This window comes from Dendroctonus ponderosae, unplaced genomic scaffold (genome assembly GCF_020466585.1).
Source record: "Dendroctonus ponderosae isolate FM_Combo_2020 unplaced genomic scaffold, Dpon_F_20191213v2 Dpon_F_20191213_4, whole genome shotgun sequence".
NCBI lineage: Eukaryota > Metazoa > Arthropoda > Insecta > Coleoptera > Curculionidae > Dendroctonus > Dendroctonus ponderosae.
In genome coordinates, this window is record NW_026018611.1 from 8,151,224 (window position 1) to 8,160,619 (window position 9,396).

The window sequence follows — 9,396 nt, forward strand, 5'->3', positions numbered from 1 at the left end:
GTTTTGTTCCAACTGCAAATATTTCAGATAACATCTTCAAATCCTTTTTATTGCTGAGACCGTTGGGTCTATTTTAAAAAATTCTTGGCTCTGTTAAAATTAATCTTGATACTGTACATTTACAATACAGTTTTTCTAAGCATCATGAGGTTTCACTATGTTTTATTTCACAATTCGTGATTTAAAATTGAAGGATGCTTTTTTGCTAAAAACGACATCATTAGCCACATCTCGGAAGTTAATTAGCACGTGCTATTATGAATAAATTTAATTCACTGCGATGCTCTAAACGGAAACCTACAGCAAATATCAAACTTATCAATATTTTAGCAAAACTGAAGCTAACCAATTTCGTCTAATAACCGAACTGGATTTTCACGCTAAAAACTAACTTAAACAACCCTTGAGTTTAATCAGTGATGGATTATGAATTCATTAATAAAATCCAATTAACTAATATTTAATTAAATAATGCCTAGTATGTCGGCAATATTGTCTCGCTTGACATAATCAAGACTCGAAAATTGAATTATTCAATTAATATTTCCTGTATGAGAGTTTGTCGGTTCAAGGAGGCAGAAAATCCATTAACTGGTGAGAATAGGAGAATATCTATTTGATATGGAGGTATCAACAGCTATCAAAAGCTCAATCCGATAATAGTATTTACGATTAAATGAATTAATATTTAGATTAATGATATTGGGAATCGGTGATGGAGTTGAACAATTGTTTTGTCTCGTTGCGCTCTTATGGTGAGTGGTACTCATTAAGTCTTAAAGTAAATAATTTTTGCAGATAATTTTTTTGGATGTGCATTTTTCCAATTATTATTTTGTCGTGGCTATCATTACAAAATTTAATTTTGCTAACATACACGAGGAGACTTTGACAAAAAGCACTACATTTTTGTGGACAAAAATTGAAGAAATTTTCCGAGTTTAGTTAGTGCTGATTGGCTCAGCTAAATGTTCAGACAATTCCAATCTTTCCAAAGTTGAACTCTAGTTTTGAATATTTTTGCTGTGCGTGTTGCTGAATTTCGTTCTACGTAATTAACTGGGAGACTCCAGGCATCTGAAGTAGAACGTGTATTTTGTTCATGCGTTTGGTGCTCCAATTTCTTGTGTCAGAACATTAAACAGTTCAATTGTTTTAACAAAATTAAACAAAAAATACCGTTAAACTGTATGCTACAATAAAATAGAGAAAATTTTGAAAACGAATTATTTTACCAAAACGAGTTAAACACAAAGAAATTTGCGGAAAAACCATAGAAAATGTCACAATGTTTTAAGCCAGAAAAAAACAATTTTGAGTTATTACGTTACGTAAACGTCAGTTAAGCGAATTAGCGGGAGAGACAAAAAAAACCAACATTTAAACAGACAACGTATGTAAACTATTTTATTCGTTCATCTGTTTGCATTTGCTCCCACGTTTACTAGATTTTTTGGATTAATATGTGCATGAACGTATATTTTTGTCTAATCTGAGGCTAAGGGTGAAAAGTATTACAGAATTTATATGAGTATGTTTGATTCTCTTTTAAATTATTGCTTAATAACCCACCAGACTGCTAATATTGTATGCTCCTGATGAAAAATATTTCCGTTCAAAACAGTTTGCGAGAAAAAACGCTCCAAATTGATTAAAGGGCAAACATCTTGCTTTTCTTAGGATTGGCTAATTACTGAACGTGCAAACTCCTCCACGGATAAGGAAGAAATATTACAAGGCAATACATTTCACATCGGAGTACAATATATTTCAAACGCTACTTGAAGAAAAACCTCTGCAATTTTGTAGATGTTATAATGTTATTAGCAGGAAATATTCAATGGTCATGTGCACTATTAACAATTTATTGGCTGTTAACCAATAAAATGATTCTCTGATTCAGATATTTCACATAAAAGTACAACTTTATGCATGCGCGACATTGTTATACAATTTATGTTTAGACTAGAATCCAAAACAAAAAGACTTAGAACTGACAATGTTATCTTCCTGTTTGTCGATAAAGATCTACCTGCATGCACGACTGCGGTTTCTAATTTTTACCAAAAGTTTAGTGAAACTAAACTGAAAACTGGGTTTAGTGAAACTTTACATTTTTGATGCAAACAATAAATCAGAGGTCGATAAACCGTCTTCCATTTCTTACAAGAATTGTTATGTTGTTACATAAGTTTAGTTATAGTTGCACTGTTTAACATCCATTTTTTCATGACATGAATCACTTGAAAATGGGTTTGAAATATTTTTGTATTCATATTACTTAGATATGAAAACAGGGTTGTATACAAATGCTTTCCACAACATAAAAATCCCAGGCCACAGGCCCAGCTCACTTGTCAGCAATAGTACAATGATAACTGGAGGACTAAAAAGCTAAACAAAATCAACTATTGGCATTATAGCAATTTGGGTTATATTTAGGATGCTTATTAATATAGGATTAGGTGCATCAACAAATAAAAAAATTAAAAAATATATCTATCAATCTTGCTAAAATCCATAAATATCAAGCTGAGGTTAATACTTTCAAGTATATTTGAGCCTGAATTTATTACAATTTTAGTTTACATATTACATATAAGCAAGAGGTGTATTTTGCGTTTGCAATAAAAGCAATAATTACCATAATGTAGCAACTTTGACAAAAAAAACATTTGGTGACAAATTCAGTCATAAATTAGGGACCGTTTTCCTGTATGGAATGGTATCATCATATAATGCAGAAGTAATTTGGCATATGTTATCTTTAATTATGCATACACAAGAGCCATTTAATGTCCAATTTACCTAACAAGATCTATCACAAGTCTATGTAAAGTTAGAAGGTTTTCAAAATTATTAAAAGCATTGATTGATGACTATGGTCTGTAATTTATCATGCTTATAAATCTTCGGATAGGTTTTGATGGAAAGTTTAATTTGATACGTAGGTGAGTCGACTGACTTGCTAAAATCTCCTGCAGGCAGACGTTTCGCCAGAATAAATTGATGACTAAATTTTTGAAATCCGAATGAAGCCTATCAGAAGAATCAAATGTGTTTAAAGACCATATAATTTATTTTCGGAAATAAAATAAAATTTTTGGAAAAAAAATACACACCTTGAAGATTCAAGATACGTGTGATACTCGAGTGCTCGACTTCAATTTCAATTCTACTGTTTGATGTAATTACTAGTCAACTCATTTAGAGTTAATGAGAAAATTAATCAAAATTTTTATTTTCTAAAATCTTCACCTGCGAATTAACTGGCTTAAAAATAACATAATAAGCAGATGTTTGAAATATTTTCGAAAATAAAGACTTTACACGCCTCTGTTACCGACACTAAACTGCGGCATGTCACGCCACAGCTTTTCGTTTCATAAAGAAAAATTGTTATCACTGACACAAGACTCGCTTCTTGACAGACTTTTAGAACATTTTACGTGCTTATTACTCATATTTAGACATACTATTGAACCCCAATCAAGGAAGAGATACATGTGTCCAACTAAATCAAGGTGCGCATTTTTACAAGGAATTTATTTAGGTGTTTCCTTCGGTAATATTAACATTAGCTTTACTGCTTTTTAGCTCCAATTTAAATGTCGTGTATAGTACAATTTAAATGTGGTGTATAGACAGTGATACGTCGTTCAGTTGCAAGAAAAGTAAGCTTTGATAAGTTATATCTTATTTAATAAATTATTTAATACCAATTCTTCATAAATCAATAGTGTTTAAGAGCGTAACAATCAGAGATGAGTAGAAATTAGTTATTCTAACAATACCCACAACTATTTCAAAGCCGTCGAGTGAGCTCGAAAGGACCTACCAATATTTAAGCCTTCCGAACCCATAGCAACGGTCCAGTCTAATAAAGTTAAAATGAAATGGTAATTTGTCAGGCTTTTTTTCAATGGCGCTTGCCCACAAAAATGCAACAAGACCAAAATCGAACTAGCAACAAAATCGACGATTCAAACTAGATTTACATTTTAAACTCTGCGAAACTCTCGTGACGGAATTTCGACTATCTATTGGAATTTTGCCTAAAATTCAATTGTTAATGCCGTAAGCCTTTAATTGACAAAAAATTACAAATGAAAAAGTAAATTAACTTTTAATTTTAGCAACCTGGTTTTACTAAAAAGCGCGGAGCCATTGTGACTAAGGATATAATGACTCTTGACTGGTAATGTACCAATAAATTGATCAACATTAAATGGAATTCATGGAAGCAACGAACTATTCCAATTATTCATAATGAAGCAAAATTATTTGATGTTCATATTTAATGGTATTTATGTTTGATATTAGCCAATAGGAGGATCCTAAATAGGGCTGTAACAGATAATGATAATTCAATTAATAAATCTATCAGAATATGAATAATGCCCCATAAAGTTGATCAATATTTTTGCATCGGATCAGCAACATTATTCCTAGTATTAAGTTAGATAATATTGTTTATTAGCGTTTGACATTTGATCCCAATATTTCATATACCTCATTTTCCAATTAGAATAATTACAATCGGTATGTATGACAATTATACGGCAAAATTTTGTAATTTGTCGAAATTGAAATGTTAAATCAATGAACCGCACCCGAACATTACTGACGAAATAAATTTAATATTCTCGTTACACTAAGTCTTATTTAGTTACAATATTATAAATGTACATACTAACATCGGCAGACAAATAAAAAACCTTCAGAGATTTTATGAAAGTTCCTAAATGAAAGAAGATTGCAAAACAGTGCGAACCTCGCATTAAATCTATTCTTTGAGGAAAAACGATTTCGTTCTTTGTACTTTTAGATGTCGCCTGCAGGTATAAACTTTAAATAACAAGAAAAGATAATATCCGTTTCATTTCTAATTCGGTTTTGTTTTCGCTTCGCTAATTGAATCGAGAAAGGATAATAAAAGGACGGTTAATTGGATTTAACAGTATACAAATTGGTGTAGTTTTAATCGTGAAAAGCTTAACCATTCAATTTAACGACGCAAGTTTGTAGGAAGTAATCGTATTACTTACCCGAGTATTATTCAGACTCCAGTTGTCCACTATTAAAGCTGAGCCCTATGTTTGTGTTGAAAAAATCATAAAAGCGGCATCTAAGCTTTAGAGCCTTAAGATTGAAAACTAATTTATTCTCAACTGCTTTCCATTTTCGCATATTTCTGCCGCTTAACGCATTTTGGTGCAATTTCATATTATTCATGTTTTTTCGGATTAAATTGAAACCGTCATTTTCTTTGCCAGGCGCAGCCTTCAAACTTAACGATCCTTGGAATAATTCCTGAGTCTGTAACAAGGCAGCAAGAATTCACCTGGGACGTTCCAGCTTACAATAGAGCCCCATTACGTAGGGGGAAAGATACCGCCCCTACAGTATAACTAGCTAATTTTGTAAGCCATTTAATTCCTCATAGGGACAATATTGCCACTTCATGGCTTGTTGTGAAAGTTAAGGAAATAATTCCGAAACGTGACTTGTTACTTCGGCAGATGTAAAGCTGATTGGAGTATTGCAAAGAGCTGGTGCAACTGAATGTATTAAGGTTTTATGAAATAACACCATCATGTTTAGGGCAACGTTTAAGCTTCGTTGAAGCTGAAGATTTCCTTTAGTTAAAGAACGATCTGAATGAAACATGCAAAATCGGTCAGCAAAAGCTAAGAGCAAACAGTATTACATTTTTCTTTCAAAAAATGTTTCTTTTTAATCGATTCATTAAAATATTTTAGTTAAACCTACTAATTTTCTCTTAGCACCCAAGTAATAAAATGTAATTTTTGCGTTCTTCATGTTTACCTTGAACAGTTCCAAGCGAATAATATTGCAATCAAATATTGAACTAGTTTTTCAAATTAAATTGTAAACATACGAAGATTTACATTTCTGTAATGAAAAATATTGATGATCACTACAATAGAATTATTTTAGTTTTATACATATACTTTAAAAGCCTTCATTAACTTACATACTACTCCATGCTTACTAACAGCATCGTTAGAATAGCGAAATAAAAATTGGTGTCAAGAGAGTCCATTCTTTCCAATAAATGCATTTTTTTTTCTAGTAAAAGTCTGTTTATTATATTGAATGCCCATTCAGGAGTCCTGAATTTGAATTTGAATCTTTGAGGCCCTTGGAGTGCTGACACTAAAAATCACAGAATTACCGAAAAATGCAACAAACCTTATTGACTGGGGGACATTTTTTCCCAAAATCCCCATAAACAGTGTTCTCAAGGCTTAAAAATCATCACTTCATGTGTTTCAACTTTCTACCTTACGACCACTACAGAAACAGGAACCATTTTTTGGTCGTTCGTTTTATAAGAATAATTTACAGAAAGGACAAACTATATCCTACTAGAGAGTTGTATAACAAAGAAATTAGCGACATATCATTGCTATACATACATTCAGCATGTTCATTTACCCATAAGAACAAAAATACTCAAACATATGTAAAACATAACCACAAGACTATAATATATATCTAGAAATATCTAACAACGTTCTTGCTCTACCTAAAAAAAATAATCGAAGAATTCATCTTAAGTTTCTTAATTATGTAGCCCCAAAATTGTATTATTTATTTCGAAGTATAATAAGATCAATAAATAACTTCAATTTGTTTAATAAAAAATCCAGAGAATATATTACTATACACAGGAACATATTTGTTCAGATATTTTCTGAAAAGTTCAGTTCTCGGGAAAATGTTTTAAGTTGCTAGTTTTGCTAGTTTTAGGTAAGAATATACATGTATGGTATGCTATGTGGATTTCTGTTAAACCAGGACAGAAAATGGAAATATGATTACTGATATAAAAAAAAATTGTAACCTCAAGAGTACATACAGGTACAAAGTATCTAGGTACTCAACAAATAATTTTTACATTATATGAATTGTAAATTGACAAATAATTTTCTGTTTACATATATATTTTTAATAAATTTTGAATTTGAATTTGAATTTGCATTTGAATTTGTAGGTGTATTTTCACATGGTTAAATCTGTACGGATGGGAACAAGTAAACGTTTCCCTGATAAGGAAATACTTTTATCTCTTAATCTGTTTTTGTATTTGCACAAGACCTAATTTTTCAATTATTAGCAGGATTTTTTTAAACTATAATAAGATTATTAAAACTAGTCTCTTCTAAAAATCACAGAGTCATTAATAGTGTTGAAATTGGATTCGCTCAATAGCCTTTGTGATAACTGTGGTGGATGAGCTCGAGTGTTAATAATAATTTGCAAATTATACTTACAGTTCTTTATTTTTTTATGTTCAACTAATGCATTGCGGTTGTTAATGTAAATCTTTGTAGAGCTTTATTTATGTTCTGAGATTCAACCACAACATCAATTATACCGGCTTCAATAGAAAGACAAACCACAACATCAATTACACCTAGCTTCAAAACTGAAAATATATAAAGCCAGGGAAAGTCGAAAATTGATGGTAAAACCGACTCTTTAAAAATGGAATTGGAGTGCAATCCTAGTGCATAGGATTCCTTCGCGAATGCTACTGTAAAGTATTTTCATTACAAATTTACCTGCGCTACTCTCCAACTAGATTTTGTCACTGTATTAATCAGTAAGTTGAAATGTGCATATTTTGAATCCCATTAATGAGAAATGGTACTTAAATCAGCTGATTAGCGCAAAATGCATAACAGTAAATGAACTGGCACAATACGCAGATGGAATGAGCTACAGTTCAATGAATTAAACTGGACCTGCAAGTTTAGGCCGCAATTGGAAATTAATGCTGTAGTGGTAACAATCACTGAATAATTTACAGATGTTACCATCAAAATGTCGATGGTTTAAAATTCAAAATGATACTGTTGTCGATTGATGACTACTTGTGCTGTAGTGCATTTCTATTTGAATTGATCAGATTGGACGATACTGGAATGTATACATCCATATTTTGTATAGTACAGTGCATCGTGCATGAACAAGTAGTACGTACCTAGATCGTGTTGCCTGCATAATAGATTTGGAAACAATTTTACTGGGCTGTTTCTGTTGGCAAAATCATGGAATAAATCGAATTCATATGGTTGTCTATTAGTTGCGATTTCCCAAAACTTCGTTTACTTTGCAGAAAGCCAGTGTAGAACATGCACGTGAATTCCATACATTTCCATTCGACGTTAGTCGGATTATTGACTTAACAAAATATGATTTCTGGCTCTTTATGGCTGTATGATTCCGGGCCTACACGATTTGCACATTACGACTTTATTGGAAACCATACATTCCAGCTCGGAAAGTTAATTTTAGAACCATTAATTGGATGAAATACGGCAGAGTATAGAAACGACTTCTATTAGAATTTATTAAATTTCCGTTCAGATCTCATAGGTATTTGTTGCCACAAACCATATGTTGGCAAGCGAACCATATGATAATTCAATAGTTGAAAAGCCCCTGATATCTAGATGGGAAGTAAGCTAAAGCTGTTTTATTTAGCATGTCTCCTTATTTTCCCTTCGTATACCTCTTGAATAAAACATACACAATTTCGTAGGCACCCCGGTTCTATTAATCTGTCGTAAACTTCACCCCCGTTAATAAGACAAATCTATTATTCATAAAGTTTTCTAATTTGTCTTCGACGGTGGGGCGTTTTCGTTGAACGGCAGCTCAGCTTTTGTGGTACAATGATAATGATACCTTAGGCCTTATAAAGTCATAGTCCCGAGATGTGATATATGATGATAATAGTTACGCTTTATCTAAACTACAATCTTTTTTGCAAGTATGAAAGACAAATAAGAGAAAATTCATTTTTGGGTCCTGTTTAAAAGCGCAATGAACCGAAAGAAAGCCAGTAGAACTCACACCACAGCTGTATCACAGAATAGATAAGATGTCGGACAAAAATAGTCACAAATTTGCAGGACATACACTTTTTTAGGATTAATTGAGCGCGGTGGAACGACGAATGTATAGAGAAACTTCTCTCAATTGTTGTTTGTTTATATAAATTAGGTTTAACGGAGATCTTAAACAGCGACTTGCTTTTTGAACACCAATTACACAATTTGCCTCCTTAGGTGTCGGTCTTCTAAAATATTTTAAAACGAAAATTGCACCGATTAATTGACAAAGGAAGGGAACAACTGATAAGTATTGTTGGGCGAATGCTAAAAACAAGCAGCAGCGCTAAGGCTATCAGCGAGATGACTACTGAAAGCCCGAGACACCTGAGATTTAGAATGGGTACGTTAGATAATAGAGCGAGAATATTCGAGTGTTGCCATTTAGTTAGCCAACGGAACCTTGCTTGCGATCAAAATAACTTGCAGAAAAAGAATGCTCGAGAATTCAAATAATTAAACTGAAAAT

The 9,396-nt window shown here is 32.2% G+C and overlaps 1 long non-coding RNA gene across 1 annotated transcript; it reads left to right on the plus strand.

The window, feature by feature from the left end:
• Positions 1–3,432: 3,432 nt before the first annotated feature.
• On the plus strand, positions 3,433–4,147 carry LOC125504213. The gene is made up of 3 exons (XR_007281339.1): positions 3,433–3,524; positions 3,598–3,674; positions 3,741–4,147. It is a non-coding gene; the product is annotated as an uncharacterized LOC125504213 (long non-coding RNA).
• Positions 4,148–9,396: the final 5,249 nt, after the last annotated feature.